This window comes from Pinus tabuliformis, chromosome 5_1, assembly GCF_031772625.1.
Source record: "Pinus tabuliformis cultivar Carrire ecotype Pingquan chromosome 5_1, CPIR1, whole genome shotgun sequence".
Taxonomy (NCBI): Eukaryota; Viridiplantae; Streptophyta; class Pinopsida; order Pinales; family Pinaceae; genus Pinus; species Pinus tabuliformis.
Window position 1 is genome coordinate 621671617 of NC_142305.1, and position 25797 is coordinate 621697413.

The 25797-nt window shown below is 36.2% G+C and overlaps 1 long non-coding RNA gene across 5 annotated transcripts in view; it reads left to right on the forward strand.

Moving 5' to 3' along the window:
* Positions 1-25797, forward strand: part of LOC149166469 (uncharacterized) — a 301282-nt gene that overhangs the window by 106094 nt on the left and 169391 nt on the right. The window contains exon 2 of one of the 5 annotated variants that reach the window (XR_016260431.1): positions 19200-19626. The exons of the other annotated variants lie outside the window; for them this stretch is intronic. This is a non-coding gene — a long non-coding RNA (uncharacterized LOC149166469). Of the gene's footprint in view, positions 1-19199; positions 19627-25797 lie in introns of those variants that run through there. 5 annotated transcript variants of the gene reach the window in all.

Below are 25797 nucleotides of genomic sequence, written 5' to 3' on the forward strand. Positions count from 1 at the left end.
GCAAGTGATTTAGAGCTAGTGATGGTATCTTTGAAGGGTTGTGCGAAGCATTGGACCACCTCTATGGAGGGTATCCTTGGTAGACAACAACTTCCTAATTGGAGCCGGTTGTGGAATGACTTCACCGAGAAAGAAATCTAGGAGAGTTCAATAACTAGTGAACATTGTAGGAGTGGAGATGGGGATGAGGAGCTTGGTCTTGCTACATAAGCTAAGAAGGTCAACAAGAAGGCCAAGCAAGACTAGGGTGGAGGAACATCTTCACAAGGCAAGGAAGACATGAGAAATGTCAAGTGTTTTGCATGTGACAAGTTCGGTTGTTATGCTAAACAATGTCCAAACATAAAGAAGGCCAAAGGGAAGACATCTACAATAGCCGCAACGCAAATGGATGAGTTGGCCGAGAAGTTCGAGAAAAATTTGCCTTCATGCCATGCCTTTCTGGAATGATTATGAGAGGGGTGTCATTTGTGAACAGTGGAGCATTTCATCACATGCTAGGATCCCGAGATATGTTCACCAATATGGCCAAGGAGCCTAGAGATCTACATATGGAGCTTGGTGACAACACTAGGTATACAAAAGAGGGCATTGTCAGCATACAATTTCAAATGGACTCGAGGAGTTTCATGGAGGTGAAGGAAATGATTTTCGTACCATAGTTGAAGAAGAATCTCCTTTTAGTTTTGACCATGGAGGATAGAAGACTAGAGTTTAGCTTCATGAGAGGTGAATTAGCTATTAAGCCAAAAGGGGTTGATACTAGCATATGGCAAATCATAAGAAGCAAGGAGAACGACCTATGCCTATTGAAAGGTCAGCTAGTGAAGGCCCTTGTACATGATAATGACAACCACAGTAAGCTTTAGCATAGGAGGATGAGGCACCTACACTAAAGGGCTCTTCAATATTACGAAGGATGGTTACATGTCTTTCGAAGATGAGGGTGGAGTAAGAGGGAGTGTGCAAAGGGTGTGTGCTTGGAAATCATGCCAAGGAAGCCTTTTAGTTTCAAGAGTTTACTGCTCTTATGGAGAACTAGATTGGGAAGAAGATTAAGCTACTAAGATCTCATAATGGGGGTGAGCATACCTCCAATAAGTTTTAGGATTTGTGCAGGGAGTCAGGGATCAAGAAAAAATTCACATTGGCTTACAACCCTAAATAGAATAGGATTGTAGAAAGGAAGAATAGGACCATAGTGGGAGTAGCGAAGGCAACGATCTATGATTAAGAATTGCCTATGTTTTTGTGGACAAAGACCTGCAATACAGTGGTTTACTTGAAAAAGAAGTCTTCACAGGGTATTTAAGGACAAGACTAATGAGGAGATGTTTACAGGAGAGATACCATAGGTGATGTTTACAGGAGAGATACCATAGGTGAGTCATCTACACATCTTCGATAGTCCAATTTATGTACACATTCCTATAGATAAGAGGACTAAGCTAGATCCCTCGTCAAAAAGTACAATTTTGACACTAGTTCATTTGGATTTGGCACCCATGCATCCTCGTACTTGGGTAGGGCTTGTGACTTTTCCTTGGAATACTGATGCATCTAAAAGAAATAGAAAGAGCATACTATGGCCACAGGTAAAAGAAAAGAAGAATCAAAATGAAAAAGATAGTTTGGACATTCAAATTAGCATGTGGGCGAAAGCGAGGCATGAGATCTACCTCATTCATTATGGCCATCGCCTAGTTCCTAGGCCAATGTTTCCCCACCAACATAAAGAAAAGGAACCCTTGCGTTAAGGGGGTAAATGATATATGACCCCATCATTAAGAGGGTAAATAACTACTATACACTATACAAAGCAAGCTGTCATTCCTTGAGCTATGAGCACTAATACATAGAAGCATTAAGAAAAAGTAAAAGGCATAATAGGGGTGAAAAAATAATGGATGAGTTGGTATCTCATGCATCCACGATTGTTCCCTTCTCACATCTATACGCCCATGATGAGGATCCCCATCAAGGTGGTCCCTTTGACCATGGATATTGGCCATGAAGTCTCTTCCTTGCCGCTTCATCATTATTCTCATGGAACTTATCGATTGAGGGGTGGGCCAAGGATATGTCACTTTCTCTTGGGGGTAAGAGCACTTAATAGGGTCATCTGTTAACAACTACTACCTAGGGACGTAACAACATTACGTGGAAAAATCCATAGTTTTGGAAGGTAAGGTTTGTATGAGGTGTTAATTTTCCCATTACTTTCAAGCTATGTTCACTTAGATGTAATAATGATGAAATGTACCTAATGGTGAAACTTGCAACACTAGGTATCGTGTGTAATTGACAGGTGGTTCCATCTATGGGTTTGGGAAACTTAATTGGCATCCAGGTCCTCTAGAAGGACATATTGACACGCATAGGTCCGGCATTGAGAGCCATGGGACTTTGCCCACATTGATGACTTTGATGGAGTGATGCACTTGGACCACCATGCACCCAACTCGCTTAGCACTGATTAGAGGGGATTGTAGTGAATCGAGGGCCCAGATGAGGATGGTCTCTCAAATTGGGACATGGGAGGGCTAGCAAGACCTTGAGAGCCCCAAACAACAAAGATAGGCATTTTGGCCGCTTGGAGACCCATGAAACCACTGTTGTGCCCCCAAAGTCAAAACTAGGGTCCACATAGGGAAACTAAAAGAGATCTAGGGGTCAACCCCTAGAGGAAGATTTTATAGGACTTTACACAGTTCATGACACTCTTGGCCCTCAACGCCTGCCCTATAAAGGCTAAAGGCTATGTATGCATGACGTTTGGACTATCTCTCCATCAACTAATATTACTTTTTTTGCATTGTCTACTAGGTCAACTTGTGTCCTATATTGTTTCTTGCCCATTATTTTATTATTTTGAGGGGATACTAGGCTAAAATAGGATTCATATTCCTCATGTAAGTAGAGGAATGCATCATTGTTGTATCTCATCATCACATCAAGCACTTGGAATTTCATATTCTTAAAAAATTTCAGCCTATCTCTTGTGTAGGATCAAGGATCTATGAATTTACTTTGATATTTGGAGTTGACTTGTCTATCTTTGGAGTTATTCTTTAGATCAATGGATGGAATCTTTTTCATGTTATCTTGTATGTGAACCGTTGTTGATCAAATTCTTTTCTCTATGTCTGATGTATGGAATAATGTTGAATTTAGGCTTGCAAATTATTCCCTAGTTTATTAAATATTTATTGAATTTCTATTTAGATGATCTATTGCATGCATTACTATCACATAACATGTGAATGAATGTCTTAGTGGTGATCCTTCTCTTGCTCTCCCAAAAAATCTCCATTATCCCTTACCCAGGTAATTGTTGAAGTTGTGGTGCTAATGCGTGAAAATTTCGGCCTCGTTAAAAGCTTGTTGGTTGATCTATCATGTCACAGACTCTACCCTCCCAAGGATCTAGGCAGTGACCCTCCTTGTGGATGATCAATCTAGCTTCTAATCTATTAATTTCCTCTTATCTCTTTTGCCCTAATTTGGTCCGTATAACACCAAGAAACCAAGCTAGGACTTGGTGCCAATTTCTAGGGAAGAGGAAGTTTTGAAGTGGGAGAGTCTAAATGTTAAGAAAAGAGTGGTTGCCACAAAATCCCTTCTTTTGGTATGCATTCACTTTAATGTTGTCCATAAATTTCATTGCCAAGCTAACCCTAGTTTGGGTTTCACTTAAACTTGGTGTTATGAAACCAACTCAAGAAAAGATAGAAAAGATAGATCAACGCCTTAGAATACAGCCTCTTCGAGGGGGCAACCTCCTTTACATTACATAAATGAACAATTCTTGGATGATACAAATGAAAATACCTCCTTTCTATATATAGGAGTCTAAGGGGTCATAACATAATCAGAGCCAACATAACAATAATAATGTAAGGGCACAATAATAACAATAGTGGGCTTCTATGGGGCACAATAGTAACAATATGGGCACTACATGGGTACAACAATATAATAAGTGGGTTATACTAATAACAATAAGGGGTTACACTAGTAGTATAGGGGCCTAACATGCCCCTCTCCTTCAAAAAGCGTTGTCCTCAATGCTTGAGTAGTTCTTGATGCTTCTATATAAAATTCTTGTCCTCCCATGTGGAATCTTCAGCGGGTAAGTTCTTCCACTTGATGAGATACTCTGAAATTGATCGATCTCGTAGCTGTTGGGTTCTTGTTTCTATGATTGCTCCAGGTTCCAATATGATTTTTCCTTCCTCTTCAATTTCTGGCAATATTGTTTGAATTGGGATCTTTTGCAACTTTTGAATAAGTGGCCATACTTCTTCGTCCTTCTTCCATTCATCCCTTGCTTCGTTTATCCAATCTGGTTGGATAATATAAATAGCACAAAACAATGCTTCCACATCCTCATCCTTGAAGAGTCTTCCCATTCGGTAAGGTCACCATTTTTTAAGTGCATGTAGTATTGCCAACATTTCCTTCTCTTAAATAGCTTGCATGAGATGTATCAGTAAAAATACCCAATCATCTACATCAAAACATTTTTCACTACGATGTTGGTCTACCTGTTGTTTCGTTTGATTTTTCACCGAAGTGGCGTTATCCTTTAAAAGTTGGAGAACTTGCTGTTGATGCTCGATGTGATCTTTCTCTGCTTGAACCTTTTTCTTCTTGATATGTCCTTCTATCTTTTGAGGAGTGGTAATTTCTTCCAGTACTTTACAAGATATGGTCGGATTCATTTCTTGATGCTCGATGTGATCTTTCACTTCTTGAACATTTTTCTTCTTGATGTGTCCTTCTATCTTGATAGTTTGAGGAGTGGTAATTTCGTCCATTAAATTACAATATATGGTTGGATTCATTTCTTCTTTCTCGATGTGATCTTTCACTTCTTGCACCTTTTTCTTCTTGATATGTCCTTCTATCTTGAGAGTTTGAAGAGTGGTAATTCTTACCAATGCTTTACAAGATATGGTCTGATTCATTTCTTCTTTCTCTGGGGTGGTGTCCTGGCGTATATCCTCTTCTTTTGATGTTTCTTGATCCTTGTCTTCCTCCTCTTCATATTCTATGTAAAATAATTTCTTCTCAGCGCACCTATGACCTTTAGTGCATTTGCTATCACAATTGTAACAAAGTCCTTTTTCTCTTTTTTCTTCCAATTGTTGTGGTGTAACCCTTGTAGGTTGTGGAAGGCTGGGAGAAACAACACTTCCATCTTTATAGTTGTGAGGGGTACACTTCCTGGTTTCCGTAATTTTTCTTTCCACTATGTCACAAAGCCCTTTTACTCTTTCCAATTGTTGTGGTGTTGCTCTAAAGAAGGTGTTGCTCTTTGTATCCTCATAATGTGCTGTTATTTCCTCCGTGAAAATTGACCACGTAACAAGTTGTTTACGAGAACAAAGCCCTTCGTACCATAAAAATTGATCTGGTTCTAAATATGAAGATGCAATACATACCTTTTGTAACAGTTGTACACCATGTAAATCAAAATATTGCTCCATCTGAAGTATCCAATTTACCGGATCCTTGCCATCAAACTTCCTCATCTTGGTTTTTCTTGATTTTAGGAGCTCGACCTTGAAACGACTATAACTCTGTACTTTCAGATCTTTAAGTTCTGGAATTGTGACCTGTAGTAGCCCTCTGTGTCCTATTTCCAATGCCACCAGTGTGATCCAAATTGGATTCTCTAAGAAAGAGTTATGCACAATCTCCCAAGATGACCTGATTATAGACCTTTCCAGAAGAGCGAACTTGTTTGAAGTGCCACGTGTCACTGTTTTGACCTTTGGGTCTGAACTATATCTGCAAGAAACTACAGTCCGTCCTCTTTCTGTAACTTCTGACCAAATTTCAATCTGATTCCCAGGGAGAAAGTTATGATGATTTTCCCCAGGTCACTTGTTTTGAATGTAATTCAGGAGTCTGAAAAAAGACCAACTTCCTCAGATCATATCTCCGCAAGTATCGCGCGAAAAGCTCTGAAATTCGGACCCAAGGTTCAGCGCGATTTCTTCTCAAATGGGTTTTCTTTGCGACTTCTGAAACGTCATTGAAAAAAGTTATAGCGAAAATGTCACGATGACTTGTTTGGAGCAGCGAAACCCTATAATCCAAAGCTCTGATACCAAATGTTATGAAACCAGCTCATGAAAAGATAGAAAAGATAGATCAACGCCTTAGAATTCAGCCTCTTCGAGGGGCAACGTCCTTTACATTACATAAATGAACAATTCTTGGATGATACAAATGAAAAGGCCTCCTTTCTATATATAGGAGTCTAAGGGGTCATAACATAATCAAAGCCGACATAACAATAATAATGTAAGGGCACAATAATAACAATAGTGGGCTTCTATGGGGCACAATAGTAACAATATGGGCACTACACGGGTACAACAATATAATAAGTGGGTTATACTAATAACAATAAGGGGTTACACTAGTAGTATAGGGGCCTAACATTGGACTTCTTTGAAGGTTTCATGGGCCTTAGCCTTGCTAATTGTTGGAAACCTTTTCTCCTAGCTTTGGCCTTTGGTTACTCCAACACGCAATCCATCAATCAGACCCTAGGTTTTAAGCCTCATTAAATAGACTTCAATCAATAAAGCTCATCGCTTCTAATTGGAGCCTTGAACCCTTTGGTTACTCCAACAATCAACCCATCAATCAGACCCTAGGTTTTAAGCCTCATTAAGTAGACTTCAATCAAGAAAGCTCATTGCTTCCAATTGGAGCCTTGAACCTAAATTGTGTCGTTCTTATGGATATCCTTTTTGTGTCACCTTGTACCCTAATATTATAGTATCCATTTGACCATCTCACATACCAGGACTCGTCCCATAGGTGAAATTCTATAAAGAGCAAGGGGTTTTGGCTATAGTGACAATGGGCCACTACCCCATTATTGTCTCTTGGTCTAGTGTTAGCCTTGTAGGGTTCCCCTCTTCACACTATTGTCAAAAATGGGGTTTTATTCCCAGAATAAGACAACAATGCCAATCCGAGCAATAACAGTGGCAAAGGGATTGTGGAAGGAGGAGTTAATGATAGGCTTGCAGTCCCAAATAGGCAGTGGCATGACAACCATGATGAAAATGGAAAATATCGCAAGGAAAACTATAATAAGCCTAGTACTCAAAAAGAAGGAGGAGGTTCCAGTTATAATCTCGGTACAACTAGAAAAGACATTGAAGATATTGAAGAAAAGAATACTGCAGCCATGTAATATCCATTTATCTAGATATGTGCCTAAAACAAAGCAATGGTAAGTCATGTGTGTCGTACTTTGATGGAACACTTGTTTATGATTGTGAGCATCGTGATGAAAGGGTGTTTCTATACAAACGTCATGGGATGGAGTACAACACTGGTCACCATGGGAGAAGATATAGAGTTGCTTCAAAAGGTGCAGAGATGTTTTTACCTTTTCCTTGGATGCAGACTCTCATTTCGAAGACAATTTATCCTACTGCCCTGGCAAAGAACAAATGGATCATTGCACCCATTCATTTGACCTTGGGAGTAATGCAACTGGTGACATGGCCATATATGAACTAGAAAATCACTCATCATATACTTCGAGATGAGCAGAGAAGCGCAAACAGTCACTTGGTGGTGAGGATGTGTTGGATGACAATAAAATGGTTTGGGTTGGGACATAGTTTCCATTATTAAGAAACAAGAAGAAATTCTCTGCCGAGATTGTCTGTGAAGGACGTGTTGCAGGAAATTCAAAAGGAAGTGTCACAAATTTGTACTCTGGAGGATAGGAATTTTATCTCATTAGCAAAAGTTTATTCTAATCCCAAGGAATCAGTCCTTACATGTGATGTATTAGCTTTATATTTTGACATTGAAAAAACAGTTGGCTATCAGTCCAGAACAAATATTTTTGCTGATCTGGTGATGAATTGCACAACTAAGGAACCAAGTATAAATGCTGATGACTACGTGCAAGAGTGAAAGGGTTGCAAGGCTTTTAAAAATCCATGTTTCAAATGTATTAGTTTTATATTTTGACATTGAAAAAACAGTTGGCTATCAGCCCAGAACAAATATTTTTGCTGATCTGGTGATGAATTGCACAACTAATGAACCAAGTACAAATGCTGATGACTACGTGCAAGAGTAAAAGGGGTGCAAGGCTTTTAAAAATCCATCTTTCAAATTATTCGTGCAAATGTTTGAATACATTAGTAACGCGCTGTTACAACCAACAACATGATCAGAACAACCAAATTTGAAATAAGTATGGAAATAATGGGAGATCTCAGCGAAATTGACTTCTCTATGTTTTCACACGAGAAACCAGATCATGTCGTTTATATTATGATGAGCCTACGAGGAATCATTTAGTATCTGACGTTAGTTTGGAATTAACCATAAAGCAAGAGCCTAGACGGGTTTTTGGATCGTAATTGATATGACAAAGTCGATGTTCTACGTTTAAATATTATAGATATATATATTTTTATGTAAGTCCAGCCTTGAGATGACCGGCCGATTTAACTTATGATTTGTGAATCATAAGTCATTAAAATTATCAGAGATTGTATCTAACCTGAGCCACACCAAAATTTAGCATGACTAGATTTTTACTCTGTTTTTCATATGCAAAATTTTTCATTAGATATACATTAAAGAAACTAGATTGCATTCAGTGACCTTAAGTCTCCTAATTTGGAATATCAGTGTGCTTATGACTCCATATGCTTGGAAATTCAATGATGAGCCAAGGCATTAGTCCTCCATTTTCAATCACTTTATACTATTTGAAAATCATTCTTAAATTCAAAGTGGCACTTGTTTGGGAATCAGTTTGAGCATCTCCAAAGCCTATCTTGAGCCATCCTTTCTTTGACCTAGCTAGTTTATTTCACTCAAAGTCATAAACTAGATTGCATTCAGTGACCTTAAGTCTCCTAATTTGGAATATCAGTGTGCTTATGACTCCATATGCTTGGAAATTCAATGATGAGCCAAGGCATTAGTCCTCCATTTTCAATCACTTTATACTATTTGAAAATCATTATCCAATTCAAAGTGGCACTTGTTTGGGAATCAGTTTGAGCATCTCCAAAGCCTATCTTGAGCCATGCTTTCTTTGACCTAGCTAGTTTATTTCACCCAAAGTCATACTTTATTGAACACTAAAAGTCATACTTTATATGAACACTGAACACTATTCTGGAGTGTAAAATTTGCAAGCTCCTTAAGGAGATGCATTTGATTAGCATCCCTTTAGTCATCTAACCTATAACCCTAGCTGAGGAAGCCTCCCTTGTGGGGATAACATATGCACACAAACCTAAAAGGGATTTGGTTAATAAGGTGAGAGTGCCTCCCTTGTGGGGATAACATATGCACACAAACCTAAAAGGGATTTGGTTAATAAGGTGAGAGTGCTGGTGGATGCCATTGTTTCTGGGATTTAGTGCAAGCTAGCACTAGGGTGCTATATTTTGTGACAACAATCCCAACAAATATAGTTGTGTAGAACCACAAAATAGTGGAGAAGATACTCTCAAGGACAAAAGAAGAAATCAATGTTATTTTCTAGGTAGAATCACTACGAAGAGTATTGTTGGGTCACTAGGAAAGGATATTGTTGGGTCAAATTATTTTGTGAGAAATTAAAGAAATTTAGAGCTATCCAAGAAGAAAAAGGAAACTAGCTTTCCAGTTCTTGTGGAAGTGGAATAAACCCAATTCCTATGCACAAATGAAAAACCCTAGCAAGATAACTATTAACTATTTGACACAAGCATGAGCTAAGACTTGGAATAACAAGCATTTCCTTTATTGAAGTAGTTTGGCCCTAATTTTTTTTTTTAGCATCAAGTCTATGTGCAAGTAAATTAATTTACTATTAATAAAACACTCTTTTTGTTTATTTATGTCATGTGAATACTATATATCTACGTTTAGTTTTTCTTGGATGTAGTGCATAGAGGCTTGTGGAGCTTAATGTTCACTTGTTATTGGGAGTTTTAGAGAGGCAAGTGAAGTAAGCTTATAACTATCCTATATAAAGGGAGAATAATAATTAAACAACAAAGAGTTTTAAAGGGCACCCTTATATTATACATTTTAAATGCTATATCACTGATATCAATCATACCCATTCTTTCATATTAGGCATGTAAGTTTTAAACCTTTCAAGTGAAGGAACCTAGAAACTTTTTCAAAGGAAATACAATTCTGGTCATATATCAAAAGCTTATACCTAATCTGAAGTGCCACTAATAATAATTCTGTCTAAGAGTCACTATTTATTGTTTTCACTGGTAAAGGGTAACTTTATTATCACAACTGATGTGAGAAGGCCAAGAGGAATTTCTATTCTCACACATCCACAGATTTCCTATTTAATTCCTTAGCTTTATCCAGACCATTCCTATTTAATTCCTGAGCTTTATCGAGACCATGAGAGTATAATTAAAAGATACATTGTAATTAATAGACAATTTTCCTTTTTCCATTAGAAATCTAGCAATACAATTTTTGGAAAAAATATTGGTTTCTTGTGGTTTGAAATGTATTTTTGAATGTATAAGTGGATTCAATTCCCTAAAAAACCTATGGGTACTTGGATTCCACCAGCTGGACCTTACAATTCTAAGAAATCTTTGCTGGATTGAGATGAAAATTGACAAGAAAAGATTCTATGAAAAGGGCCAAAATGTCAATTAGTTAAACTACTCTTAATTAATGCTCTAGTAAATAGTGTCCCTTCTTACTCACCCACAGCTTACCCTATTTAAGTTTGCCTCTTTCTCCAGGTCGCTCATGCAAATGGTTAGTTGGCTATTAATATTCCATTAATAAGCTTACCCTATTTAAGTTTGCCTCTTTCTCCAGGTCACTCATGCAAATGGTTAGTTGGCTATTAATATTCCATTAATAACATGAGAAAATACAGTCAGTTAGGGATGTGTGTATTTAAATTCAAATTAAACTAGTAGCAAAATGATATTGTAATAAAACGAGTGGATTTGAGCTGGCTTGGACAAAATTCAGTAAGGTGAAATTTTACTTTCACAAATTTTATTTTATTAAAAACTTTTCTATTTAAAAAGATCAAAATTATAAATAAATGAAATTTTAATTTCTAAAATGGAAATATCTAACCATCTAACCAAAGAAGAGAAGTTGCGAGGTTGATGTCTAGATTTTTTTTTACCAGTGGTCAGTCTTCGGCCAGAGTAAAAAAATTAGATTGTAACCCTCGTTATGAACCATATATGTAAAAATGTATAACTCAAACTGGTGAAGTAAAATTGGGAGACTGAATTTTATATTCGTAATGAGATAATAAGTTAATAAATTTTAAGACCAATAATGTAGGTTTAGTCTTTTGTCAGAAGGAAAAACCGCAAAGTGTTGTCGACATTGATCATCATCATTAATAATAGACTTGAAATGTGAACGAAAGTATAATTGTTACATCGCTAGTGACTATGGCCAACCCTATCCTATCATAGGTTAATCTCTTTCAAATGACGTTCGTCACCTGGTGCAGAATAAAAATCCTATGTCACTCAACTCACTAACTTAGTCAAACCACTGCTGGGTAGGGTTAACTTATGTCACTAACCTAGTTAAACCTAAGCTGGATAGAGTTAACTTACTAGCCAGGTGTCAACCCGCTTGCAAGTTTCAGGTAGGAAAACATGGGTATTTCATAATAGAGAAGGCTCGTTTCAATAAAACATCTATGTCATTCATTGGTGGCAAGGGATTTATGTCTAGAGGGCACTGAGTGGGAATAAATGGTACATGTCAACCAAAACCAGAAATGAGTGGGGGAGAAATGGTACACTTCAACCAAAACCAGGAAAAAGGTGGAAGTAAAGAAATTTCATATTTAAAAAAAATATATATATGCTTAATAGAATTTCAGTGCATATGCTTGGATATATTCTCTCTAAAAATTTCTAGCACCGACTTTTCATCAATTGTTGTATAAATGCATATATCTACTGATTTCTTCAAAATAGTAAAAGGAAAGTCCAGTAAATTTTAGGTACGAATCAGGATTAGTTAATTTGGGTACCTACCTCAATCCATCCAGGATTCCTTGAAAGTTGATGCTGTCATATTGCCAGCGGAGTCCTCGTCTCTGCGCAGAACTCGATTGCTTGCTTTGCTTCAGAGGAATGTATTTGAAAAAATGAAAATTAGAGAAAGAAACAAAGGAAAAACAATAATATATTCTTGTAACATTATCATTTAAAATTAGAAAAACAATATGTTGATATAACATTATTATTTATAATTAGAAAAAATAAAATTAGGAAAAACAATGATGTACTCTCATAACATTATTATTTAAAATTAGAAAAAATAAAAATAAAAAATTCCACGATTTAATAAAAAAACAGGTTCTGTACTTAATAATTATAGTGCATGCGTGTATGCCTCAATATTCTCTTGAAAAATTTAGAACTCTGGCTATGCGTCATTTATTATATAAACACATATATCTACTGATTTCCTTTATTGGAAAAAGAAAACCTAATAAATTGCAGGTAGCATTAGTTAATAAAGGGACCTACCTGAATCCGTGGAGGGCGATCCGTAGAATTCGATGTTGTCATACTGCTGTTGAAGCCATCAACATTTCCTTTGGCAGGACTCGAACTCCTACTTTGCTTCTGTGAAAGATAATAATTAGAGAACTAAACAAAGGAAAAACAAAATTATGCCCTAGCCTATCATTATCATTTAATTCTGCTTACAAATGGTTGTCTACTCCTTGTTTTATTTTCCTGTTATGATTGTTACTCTCGCATAAATTCTTCCTTCCTGTGTAAATAAATTTTTACAAATCAAAAATCAACTGATGAGAAAACTTTTCATGGATGACGAACTTGGAATAGTCAAAACAGAAAGGTAAAAGGAAACAATCGGACTTAATCTATTATCATGATAAACAAATTATCCAATAAAAATACAGATCAACTTCTTCACTTAATTGAGATTCAAGACTCTCAATGTTATAGTGTATCCAATAGAAATACAAACCAGCCTCCCTATCTAATTGAAATTCAAGACTCTCCATCACCATTGAGGCTCGTAGAGATCATCATTACATCTTGTAGCGATTGTGAGCCTTTGATTTTGGCCATCCAAAGGCTTCTTGACAGAAAGGTGTATCTGTCTCTCTCTCAGACTCGTTATTTAACATAACAAAAACATAGAAAGACAACAAAAACTACACATACACAACCAGTCGCAACACAGAGCCACAGATACAGGTAAAAAACAACACACAACAAACGGGGAGCGCTCCACAAGACAAGACATCACAATAGAGAGCAGAAAAGCACAGAGTTGAGAGAATTCATTGCAATGCAAGAAGATGAAGAGATTAATGAAACGATATGGATTAAATAGAACATGAATTAGCTTTTGTGAAAAGTAATTAGCTTTTTTGAATTAGGGAATTCAATCGGCGGTTTGATCCACCGAAAGAACCAGATCATTCGCACCGTTAAAAAAGTTTTTTCGCACAATTCAAATTTAAATATCGAACAACACTCCATAGTGCATTGCTGCATTGCAGTAGAAGAGGAGGAGACAGAGGGAATAAAAAGAAGATGGATTAGCTTTTGTGAACAGTAGAGTGCTTTTCTGGATTAGCTTTTGTGAACAGCTTTTCTGGATTAGCTTTTGTGAACAGTAAAGTGCTTTTTCTGGGTTATCGAATTCTATTAAACGTTTGATCCATCGGTCCATTGCCACAGCTAAAAAAAAGCAATCCGGCAAAATTCAAATTTAAAGCTTAGACAACGCTCCTATCCACACTCACTTCTTTACAATCCAACGGGCACCCACGATTCCAAACAAAATCTTGGAAATTCAAGTATCTGTGAACTTCAATTTCTATCATCTACCCAGTTCACGAGGTCGAACCGTTAGAGGCGATGATCTTGTTTTGGTTACACTAAACAAGTAGATGTGTTTTTCCTTTGAGAGTAGTAAGGAAAAATATTTATTTCGTTTTTATTATAATATATATATATAAACTTTAAATTTTAACCTATAAATACACTAAATGTCATTATATGTAATACAAGATTTGTCATATAAAATAATTATTTTTATTAATAATTAATGATTCTCATTTTTATTATATGCTTTCAAAATTTTGAATAATCCATATAGAACATTGACGTGATATAATTAAAAAAATATTAATAGTCATTAACTACTCATTGTCTTATTCAATCTAATCAGTGTTCAAAAGCATTTTATTTCTAATTTTATATATAATATTTAATAAATATGGCGAATCTTATGATTTTTTTAAAATATAATTCTTTTTGAAACATACTATTTTTTAATTTTGCTTAAATTTATTAAAAAATTGTTAAAATTACAATTATAATTTGTGTAATTTATAATATCTAAATATTATAAAGGTTTCTCGCAATGTGAAATTTATTTACAAGTTAAAATTTAATTTAAATAACTGAAATTAACAATTATATAGTTTAATTTTGAATTTTTTTTTAAAACGATTCACTCTTTTTAAAACTTAAAATAAACTCAACTACACGTCATATTTAGAAAGAAAACAGAGATCAAGGTGACCCGTAGTTGAGTTTACAAACCACATGGTCTTTGATAGGGAGGAACATGGAGAGCCCTTAGCCATTCAACACTTTGATACATATAAGTGTTCTTTGTACAATGAGATATTTTATGTGTATTTATACGTACATTTATATGTTTTTATGGGTATTTGCAATGTTGTGTGCCATACATTATAATTGTGTCATGTATGATTGTTAACCCTAGTTGGGGTTTGATATATTATATGTAATGTTTTCATTGTGCATGTTTTACTAATAAGAATATAATCATGATATAATGTGTGAATACAACATTAATTATGGCATGGTACATAGGGTCGAAGTATTTCCAATTTTTGCATGTAGTATTGCTTTGCACAATGATTATATTTGACAGACACTCGATGAAAATGATGGAAGATGTGAGTATATGCTTCCATGATTATTTTTATTATATTTAAGTAGAAGTTATTGAGTGGTGTTTCCCAATTAGGAGATGAGGACATTATAGAGTGGTATTAGAGCCCAGTTTCATGTGCCAATTGAGTTGAGTGAATTACAAAATTAATTTGTCGGGAATTGATTAATTTTAGCCTCAGAGAGCTAAAGTTAATGTGCAAGGCATAACTTCCATGAAAAATGGGTTTTAATTTTGCTACACAATATGGAAACCATTTTTAAAGAAATGTGTGAAAAATGGGTTTTAATATTGCTATACACAATATGGAAACCATTATTAAAGAAATGTGCGTGAAAAATGAGGCAGGGTTTTAAAGGTGGAACACTTGCTTGTCTCAACGAGAATGAGTTTGAAGGGGTTTCACTGGTTTGAATGTTTAATTAATTTTTTAAATGTTTAAATGTTGAATACATAACATTTTATATTAAATTTGTTTCGTATTGTAATGATTACATCCCCCTCGCCAAATGCACATACAAATTGTAATGCATATGCATGTTGCAATGTTTGGTCGAATGCATATAAAAGGAGGTATAAATAAGAAGGTTTTAAATATGATGAACTGATTAAAGCTTCTCTATATGTCTTCCTGTCTTGGTCTATTAAAAGACTGACATTTGTACGATTTACAGTTAGTATATATTCCTGAGCTTGTTATAATGTGAAAAAGGATCGCACCTATGGTTTATTGGCGCACCCCTGTAATGGCTCGCATCACGAAGCTCTGAGCTCACATCGTATGCCCCGTCACACATATTTGTGGCTCGTATGACTTATTTTCTACGAAACACTATATAGTGGCCTCTCCATGGTGTTGGAAAGACACAGGAGACAAAGCATAAATTCACACATAAAACACACAAGCTATGACTCTTCTAATCATCTTCTATTGATCACACAAAACATGATTCTTACAATGAACCCGGTGAAGGGTATTTAACCTTTTCGACTAGCGACTCGCTTAAAATATCTTGACATGCACACACACTTAACTCTTTATTTATCACTCAACTTGACTCAACGCTCAACGCTCAACACTAAGTTAACTAACTCTCTAATTTTAGTCAACAACCCATCCGGGAGTAATTACAATTTCTATCCCTCCCCCTTAATTACGACCGTATGACTCAACATGACTTAACTATCACACAAACATGACTGCTGGTCTGTGTCTTAGCGAGGCTTACAATGACTCAAAACTTTTACAATTTTGCATTTTCTTTTCCTCTTCTTCCAAATTTTAAATCTTCGAAATTAATTCATTCTCTATTGTGGGTGCTTGTTGTAGGCTCCATATTTCTTTACTTGATCCTTCTGTAATTTTTCTTTGACTTTTCTTGAATTTGTGCCGAAACACAATCTCATCTTGTCTACTACACCTTCCTCTTCAAATATTCGTTCAACCATGTACTGCTGCACAACATTGCATCTTCAAACTGTCTTTTTTCTCTGCTTCTTGCGCTTCATATTCATGACTTTATTTTTGCCATATTTCTTGATAGCATAATCTTGACTCCATTGCTGAAAAAAGTTTCAATGCATTCATCTTTGTTTTCAGAAACATGCATATCATTATTTTCACTTTCATCATCAGGTACTGCTGCTTTTTTCCTATAATTTGCACACTCAAGATCAGTGTTCACGATTTCATTGAATTGTTTTATTACAGCGGCTGCTTTAAGACTCGTATCAATTTGTTCTATTGGTTTTTGAATCCATTCTTCTTCAATGAGCTTCAAATCTTCATCAAACTTATTAACAACCTTGTTTTCAACTTTTTTTCCCGTGCTATTCTGAATGCCTACATATTCAAAAACAATGTTAAAAACATGTTTATTATGCTCTTCACTGAGAGCTTCCCGCTCTACATGTTCCTTCTTTTCAACTGCATGGAGGTTGTCTTCCACTGTTATGTTGTTAGTGGATATTCTCATAAAAATCTCTTCAATCACATTATCCTCTTCTTGATCATCAATTGCTGCTAGATGACATACTCTTTTATGAGCAGTTCCAATTGCTTCATATCTTGCTGCTACATAGACAACTTTAACATTCAATGCTTCATCAAACATTGCGCTTACCATATTGCCACAATCAATCTTTATTTCAAAAAAGAAACCACAGATAACATCAACATAATGTTCATCGACACTATGGTGGTATGTCCGAGCATGCATATGCTCATTTTCAATTTCATTGACAATTTCAACTTCACCAAATCCGTCAGCAGTGGTTGGATTCACCAATTCACATATAACTTTGCAGTCATCATCCACATGTGTCTCATCATAGTGAGTTTCGCCATCATTCGTATCATCCACATTACAGTGGAGTCCTTGAGCATTTATTTTCTCTTGCTCTGTTTCACACACAGAGGCTTCAACTTCTCTCTCTACAATCTTTTCTTTTCTGCATCTTCTTCATCCATATGCATGCTTGCATAATGGGTTTCAATTTTATGGTTTTGACAACCATCATCTACTTTTGAGTGGGATTCTCGAAGCTCTGTTTCCCTCTCAGAGTCTTGCTCATCTACTCCCAAATCTGCGTCGGGCTTCTTTGATTATGACATAACCTGATGTTGCATGTCACTCCCTCTTGCACCAAACTATGCTTCCAGAAATTTCCATGCTTCCTTGGAAGTTGTAGCTTTTGCTACCCTGCACAAGCACTTCTCATTCTATGTTTGTTTTATAAAATTCAAAGCTAAAACATCACATATTGCATCATATGGGTTATTAGATTTGTATTCAATTAACTCTCTAGCTCGAAGAAAAGTTAACATCTTGATAACCCAATGATCAAAATATTCACCTATAAACATAGGAGGTGGTAGCAAATCAAAGCTACACCAATCACCCTCGATTTCTTCTTTGTCTTCTGCTAGACTTCTTAGTTCCTCGGTTGCGGCCTGAACCTCTCTAACCATGGCAATGATCTTTGCCTCTTCTTTTCGACTTTTGTTATTAATATGATTCAGTCGCGCTTTGCGACATGACTGCGGGCTTTCCTTTGTCTTATAGTTTCTTTCCTGATTTCAAGAGGCTATCTTCCATATGGCCCCCGAAAGAAAATATGATTTTCAATATGTGCCCCCCATAGGGCACAATAACCAATTGATCAAAATATTCACTTGTAAACATAGGAGGTGGTAGCAAATCAAAGCTACACCAATCACGCTCGGTTTCTTCTGTCTTCAGCAAGACTTATTGGTTCCTCGGCTGCGCCCTGAACCTCTCTAACCATGGCAATGATCTTTGCTTCTTCTTTTCGATTTTTGTTATTAATATGGTTTAGTGACGCTTTGCGAGATCACTGCGGTCTTTCCTCTGTCTTATAGTTTCTTTCTTGATTTCATGAGGCTATCTTCCATATGGCCCCCCGGAAGAAAATATGATTTTCAATATGTGCCCCCATAAGGCACAATCTTCACTCAAAACATGGTCATGCTTGACAAAAACCAAATAATTTTATAGAGACTGACTTTACAAAGCCCTAAATTCTCTTTTGGAGAGAAATCTCCCGAATCCACAAAACAATTATCACTTAATCTTTTTTATAATAAACCACACTTTTTTTTAATATATATATTTTTTTCATAAATATCGTACCAAGTAAAACCCTGAGTGACTCTTTCTATAACCTTCAACTTGAACTATTATAAAAAAAAATCTTTAATGCTTCAAATATATGAAGAAAGTCCTTTTTTCAAATATACCAAGAAAGACCATTTTGTTTTATGTATGTGTGCTTTTCTTAAAAACTTAAAGAAAATCCTTGGGAATCCAATAAATAAGCTCGTGTGACTTTAATTGAATTTTCTCGTGCTCTTCACAGTTTTTCGAAAAGTGCTTTCCGCCTTGAATTTCACTTATATTGTCTTTTTGGCTGACGACAGGCTAGATAACCTTCAACTTGAACTATTATAAAAAAAAATCTTTAATGCTTCAAATATATGAAGAAAGTCCTTTTTTCAAACATACCAAGAAAGACCATTTTGTTTTATGTATGTGTGCATTTTTTAAAAACTTAAAGAAAATCCTTGGGAATCCAATAAATAAGCTCATGTGACTTTAATTGAATTTTCTTGTGCTCTTCACGGTTTTTCGAAAAGTGCATTCCGCCTTGAATTTCACTTATATTGTCTTTTTTGCTGACAGCAGGCTAGAAATTCCACTCTAAATAACTCGCCGCAAGAACTGGGGCTCTCTTTTGCTAATGGAGGCTCAGGAAATCGAACTTAGACTAGCTGCGTATAGAGAAGGCGCTGGTTCGAGGCTACGACATGGAAGGATAAAAAGGAATCACTGCTCTGTATTGCTTTCTTCCACTAAAAGATTAAATGGCTTATCACTCTACGGTGGAGGCACTTGGCGACTCTCTCCTCTACCACACTCTGTTCTTTGAGGGATGGGGCTATGGTTGTTGAGGACAGTGCGGTTGTACATGGATCTTCCAAACTATAATTTTTTCCTCTTCAGTGGCTTTTGGTTTTAGTGGTTTTTGGTTTAATCTAGTAGTTTGGATATCAATTTGTTGGAAAAGTAGAGGAGACACAATTCACACATAAAACAAAGGAGTTAAGGCTCTTTTATTGATCACACAAAACTTTATTCCAGTGAAGTATGGAATAAAAGATATTTAACTTTTTTGACTAGAGACTCGTAAAAAATATCTTTACATACACACACTCCATTCTTTATCTATCACTCAACTCTCAACACTTGAGTTAACTGAATCTCTAATTTTAATCAACTCCACTTACGAGAATAATTACAATTTCTAACCCAGGTTTCACTCTTTCTATTTGTAATCATGCATTACTCTTCTAATACACTCTTGCACTCCCCAAGGCTGGCTATGGTTGTTTAAGACTGTGACTCACAGAGACTGACTATTAGACTATTACAAAAGCAACTGTAGCTTAAAGTGGCTCATATGATCTTATGATTCCCTACTCGGTTGAATCTCGTATATTGAATCATTTGGTGGTATTGTTTCATATGTAGGAGTTAATAAACATGAAAGAAAAGAAACTGAAAGGAAACTAAATACATCCACACAAGTAAAACTCAAGATTTACGTGGTAAAACCTTGACAGAGTGTCAAGGAAACATCCACGGGGCAAGGGATTGGAATTTCTATTCAATCAATGAAATGATTCTCCATACAATAGTTCGGGCATTCATCAGTTTTATATATGAGCCTCTGTTACATAACTGTTGATTTCGTATGAAACTAACTTGTCAATAACTAATACAATTTACCCAAATTTACTTTAATTAGTTGTCAACTACCAACAAACTCCACTTTGACAACAATTTTCCTAATCCCCGTCCCATGCCCATTCATCATCTCTTCTGCAAGCCAAGAGAAGCTAAACACCATCGCAACTTCTCTACTGTAACTAGCTTTGTGAATATGTCTGCACAATTCTCCCACGTATGGACCTTTTGAAGAGCTACTTTTTTGCCATTGATCACGTCTCATAAAATAATACCTTACATCAATGTGCTTGTTTGTGCTGTGATAAGCAGGTTTTGTAGCCAAGTGAATAACACTCTGACTGTCACCAAGTACATTGACTTTCTCCTGCGTCCTTCCAATCTCATGAAGTAGACCCTTTAAACAGATTGCTTCTTTACTGGCATCTAAAGCAGCTATATATTCTGCTTCGGTAGTGGATAATACCACTGCTTCCTAAAGCTTTGACATCCAACTAATTGCTTCGCCTGCAAGAGTAAAGACTTAACCTGTAGTAGATCTTCTTTTGTCCAAATCACCTGCATAATCAGCATCTACATATTCGCAGACTGATCCTTCACTACCATTCAAGATGATGCAATGGTCACTTGTGCCTCTTAGATATCGAAGCACCCATTTCACTGCTCACTAATGTTCTTCACCTGGATTTGCCATGAACCTGATGACAACTCCAACTACATGTGAAATGTCAGGTCTTGTAGATACCATCACATACATTATGTTGCCTACAACGTTTGCATATGGTACATGAGACATATATTGCTTTTCCTGATTAGTGCTAGGACTCAAAACCGAAGAAAGCTTAAAATGGGAAGCTAATGGAACATTAACAGGTTTCACATTGTTATACAGAACTTTTCAAGTACTTTCTCCACATACTTCTGCTGTGATAACCAAAGCTTGCCATTTTTCCTGTCTTTGTGTATCTCCATGCCCAAGATATGTTTTGCTGCTCCAAGATTCTTCATATCAAATGTTCTAGAGAGCTGAGCCTTAACTTGTTGATCTCTTCCATGATTTTGCTTGCAATAAGCATATCGTCAACATTCAAAGCTAAGATAATGAATATGCCATTGAAACTTTTGAAGTATACACAATGATCATACTCACTTCTAATAAAGTTCTGGCTCACCATGAAGCAATCAAACTTCTTGTACCATTGTCTGGGAGACTGCCCCAAACCATACAATGATTTCTTGACCTTGCAAAATAATCTTCTTCTGCGACCCTATACAAAACCTTATGGTTGTTCCCTATATAACTCTTCATTCAAATCATCATGTAGGAAAGTTGTTTTAACATCTAACTGTTCTAACTCAAGGTTAAGTAATACAGTTAGTGCTAACACAGTACGAATAGAAACAAGTTTTACAACTGGTGAAAAAATCTCATGAAAGTTGATACCTTCAACCTGAGAATACCCTTTTGCTACCAGTCTTGCCTTATACTTTTCGATACTTACATCAACTTCTCGTTTCAGTTTGAAGACCCATTTGCATCCAACAAAACTTCTCCCTTCAAGAATTTCTACAAGATCTCAGGTATTGTTCTTGGCTAAGGAATCCATTTCTTCTTCCATAGCCATTTTCCATTTTTCGCTATCCGTATCATCTACTGCTTCCTGATAAAAGGAAGGTTCCCCGTCTTCAGTGATCAAAGCAAACGATGAAGCATAATCTTCATACCTTTTGGGAGTTTTTCTTTCCCTTGTAGACCTTCTTAGAGTGACTGGTTGCTGAACTAGTTCAGAAACTTCAACAGTTTGCTTTGTATCTTCAACACTTTTTTCTCCAGAAGTCTATTCTTCCTTTTGACTGTCATCGAAAGGTGTAGCCTCCAACTAAATTTTTTGATTTGGCGATCCCTGTTCTTGTTCAATTCTTTCAACATTTGATTTAAAAAAGAAGATTCATCAAATTTTACATCTCTACTAATGACTATCTTCTGCGATGTAGGATCCCACAACCTGTATCCTTTCACTGCATAGTCATACCCAACAAAGACATAACATTTTGATTTTGGATCTAATTTTGAACGCTGATTTTTAGGAATAACAGCATAAGCATCACAGCGAAATATCCTTAAATGTGAATAATCACAAGACTGACCTAACCAAACTTCTTCAGGAATTTTACAATTAATTGCTACTGAAGGTGATTTGTTAACTAAATAACAAGCAGTGGATACTGCTTCCGCCCACAACTCCTTTTGCAAGTTAGCATTGATGATCATGCTTCTGACTCTTTCCATAAGAGTCTGATTCATACGTTCAACAATACCATTTTGCTGAGGAGTATAAATAGCAGTTTTGTGTCTAACAATTCCTTCATCCTTACAGTATTGTTCAAATTCTATTGAAGTGAATTCACCACCATTGACAGTTCTTAAACATTTAATTGATTTGCCTGTTCTTTTCTCTACCATTGCTTTAAATTGTTTAAATATATTGAATACATCAACTTTCTTTTTCAGCATAAAGATCCAAACCTTACGGGAGAAATCATCAATAAACGTTAAAAATATAGAGCACATCCATATAATACAACAGGGGATGGTCCCCATAGATCAGAATGAATATAGTCTAAAATATCTTTACTATTATGATTTCCAGTTTTAAATCTCTGTTTACACTATTTTCCATACACACAATGTTTACAGAAATCCAACTTCAAAGATTTCAGATCGGGAAGAGATTTACGTTTCATCAGTGTCTGAAGACCTTTCTCGCTCATGTGACCCAATCACTGATGCCATAGGCAAGTACCTTCTTTTTTTTCTGACACAATCACTGCTTCACTAACCTGAGTACTTCCTTTGAGTCTGTAAAGATTTCCGACCTTTCTGCTTTCATAACAACTAGGGTGCCTTTAGAGACTTTTAGCGCTCCATTATGACCTGCAAACTTATAACCATCTGAATCCAACACTTCCAAAGAAATCAAGTTTTTCTTCAAATCAGGGACATGTCTAAGACTAGTTAATGTTCTAACTGTGTTATCATACATTTTAATCTTGATATTTCCCATCCCAACAGTCTGACATGATACATTATTACCCATAAACACAGAACTACCATTTACATTTTCGTATGAAGTAAACCAATTTCTGTGTGGACACATGTGATGAGAAGCACTAGAGTCTAACAGCCAACTTTCAAAACCCTGAGAGACATTACATACAGGTGAAGTTTCATCTATCATACATAATTCTTCAGCAGATAAAACTTCGTCTATAATACCTGAATCATCGTGATTTGCTTCCCTCTTCGTGTTATCAAACTCTTTTCATTTCCAACAGGATTTCTTCAGGTGTCCAATTTTATTGCAGTGCCAACATTTTGCTTTACATTTCTTTCCCTTTGATTTAGCTTTGGAAGACCCCCTTGTTTTTTCTCCTTTTTCCTTTGACTGCCCTCTTGCTATCATGGCTTCTGATGTTGTTGTTTCAGTACTGGATTTCCTTCGTACTGCTTCAAACAAGGGACCTCCCACAACTGACTCAAATTTCAAAGAATCAGCGGTGCTCAAACTGATTGAAGTTACGAAGTGATCCCATGATTCGGGCAGAGAACACAACAAGGTTATAGTGTTGTCTTCTTCTTGAATTTTAACATCCATATCTGCTAATTGGCATATAAGTGTATTAAAAACATTCAAATGTTCTGCAACTTTTGAACCCTCTTTGATTTGAAGACTGTACATTTGTCTTTTGAAATAAATTCTATTGGTTAACGCCTTTGTCATATATAGTTTTTCCAGTGTTTCCCATAAACTTGAAGCTATATTCTCTTCAACAATGTTGAAGAGAACTTCATCAGCCAGGCATAATCTGTTGGTATTGAGAGGTCGAACATCCAAGTCCTCTCAGTCCGAATCTTTCATGCTTGCAGGTTTTTTATTTGCCCCGTCAAAGGCTTTGTGCAACCCTTGTTGCACCAGCAAATCCCTAACTTTTAGTTTCCATAGAGCAAAGTTGCTCTTGCGAGTGAATTTCTCCACCTTGAACTTTGCATTTGACATCTTGGCCATTTCTTTCCTCCAAGGTTTTCCTCTTAAGATTTCTTCAATTTTTGGTTTCCTCTTTAGAAATTTGAGCCTTTTTAATAAAGAAACTCCTTTCTACAATTTTTGACCCTAAAAAAAAAAATTGAGCCTGTTTATTAAAAAAAATATTTGAATCTGATCCCCTTCAAAAACTTTATTCAATTTTTTCTGTCACTATTCCAAAATAGAAATAGAAATATATATATTTTTTCTTAACTAGAGAAACCCTTCAACAAATTTTTCTGGAAAAAAAAATTACCTAACACTCAGCGTTGATCTCATCGTTCAGAGTAGACCACAAGTATTTCTGGTGTGAATCACAGTCCAAGGCTTTGTGCAACCCTTGTTGTACCAACAAATCCCTAACTTTTAGTTTCCATAAAGCAAAGTTGTTCTTGTCGGTGAATTTCTCCACCTCGAACTTTGCATTTGACATCTTGGCCATTTCTTTCCTCCTAGGGTTTCCTTTTTTTTCAACTAGGTTTCTCAAAGAAAACAAGGGTATAGGGTTTCTTCAATTTTTGGTTTCCTCTTAAGATTTCTTCAATTTTTGGTTTCCTCTTCAGAAATCTGAGCCTTTTTTAATAAAGAAACTCCTTTCTACAATTTTTAACCTTTAAAAGAGAAATTGAGCCTATTTATTAAAAAAAATATCTAAATCTGATCCCCTTCAAAAACTTTATTCAAATTTTCTGTTACTATTCCATAATAGAAAAAAATTCTATTTTTTCTTAACTAGAGAAGCCCTTCAACAAATTAATCTGAAAAAAAAAATTACTTGACACTCCGCGTCGATCTCATCGATCTGAGTAGACCACAAGTATTTCTGGTGTGAATCACATCGGAGATGGCATTCGCAGGAACATAGCAGAAGTGCAAGGCATGTGAGAAGACGGTGTACGTGGTGGATCAGCGCACAGCGGATGGTTCAGACAGCGTGGTTCCTTCAACCAAACCTTTTGTTCAATCGGAGCATGGTTCCTTCATTTGTTCCTTCAACCGGCGGTGGGCAATACGAAATATGACTCTGCCATCCTTTTCTCTTCGACAGTGGCAGCGTGCACTCCTTTCTCAGATGAAACAACGCATGCAGGTTCCTCGCCAGTCAACGTAGGCCCATCACGCAGGTCGACCACGCAGTGACGGCTCTGTCACGTAGAGGTAGAGGTATTCTCAAGAACGCAGTGCGCACCTTCCTTCTCGACAGATGTTGCTAGTTCTATAGTATCCAATTTACCAGATCCTTGCCATCAAACCCCCTCATGTCGATTTTTCTTGATTTTAGGAGCTCGATCTTGAAACGACTGAAACTCTGTAATTTTAGATCTCCATGTTTTGAAATTTCTTCCTGTGGTAGCTCTCTGAGTTTTCTTCTTAACCCCATAATTTTGATCAGAATTTGATTATCCAAGGAAGAGTTATGCCAAATCTCCCACGGTGACTTGATTATAGAC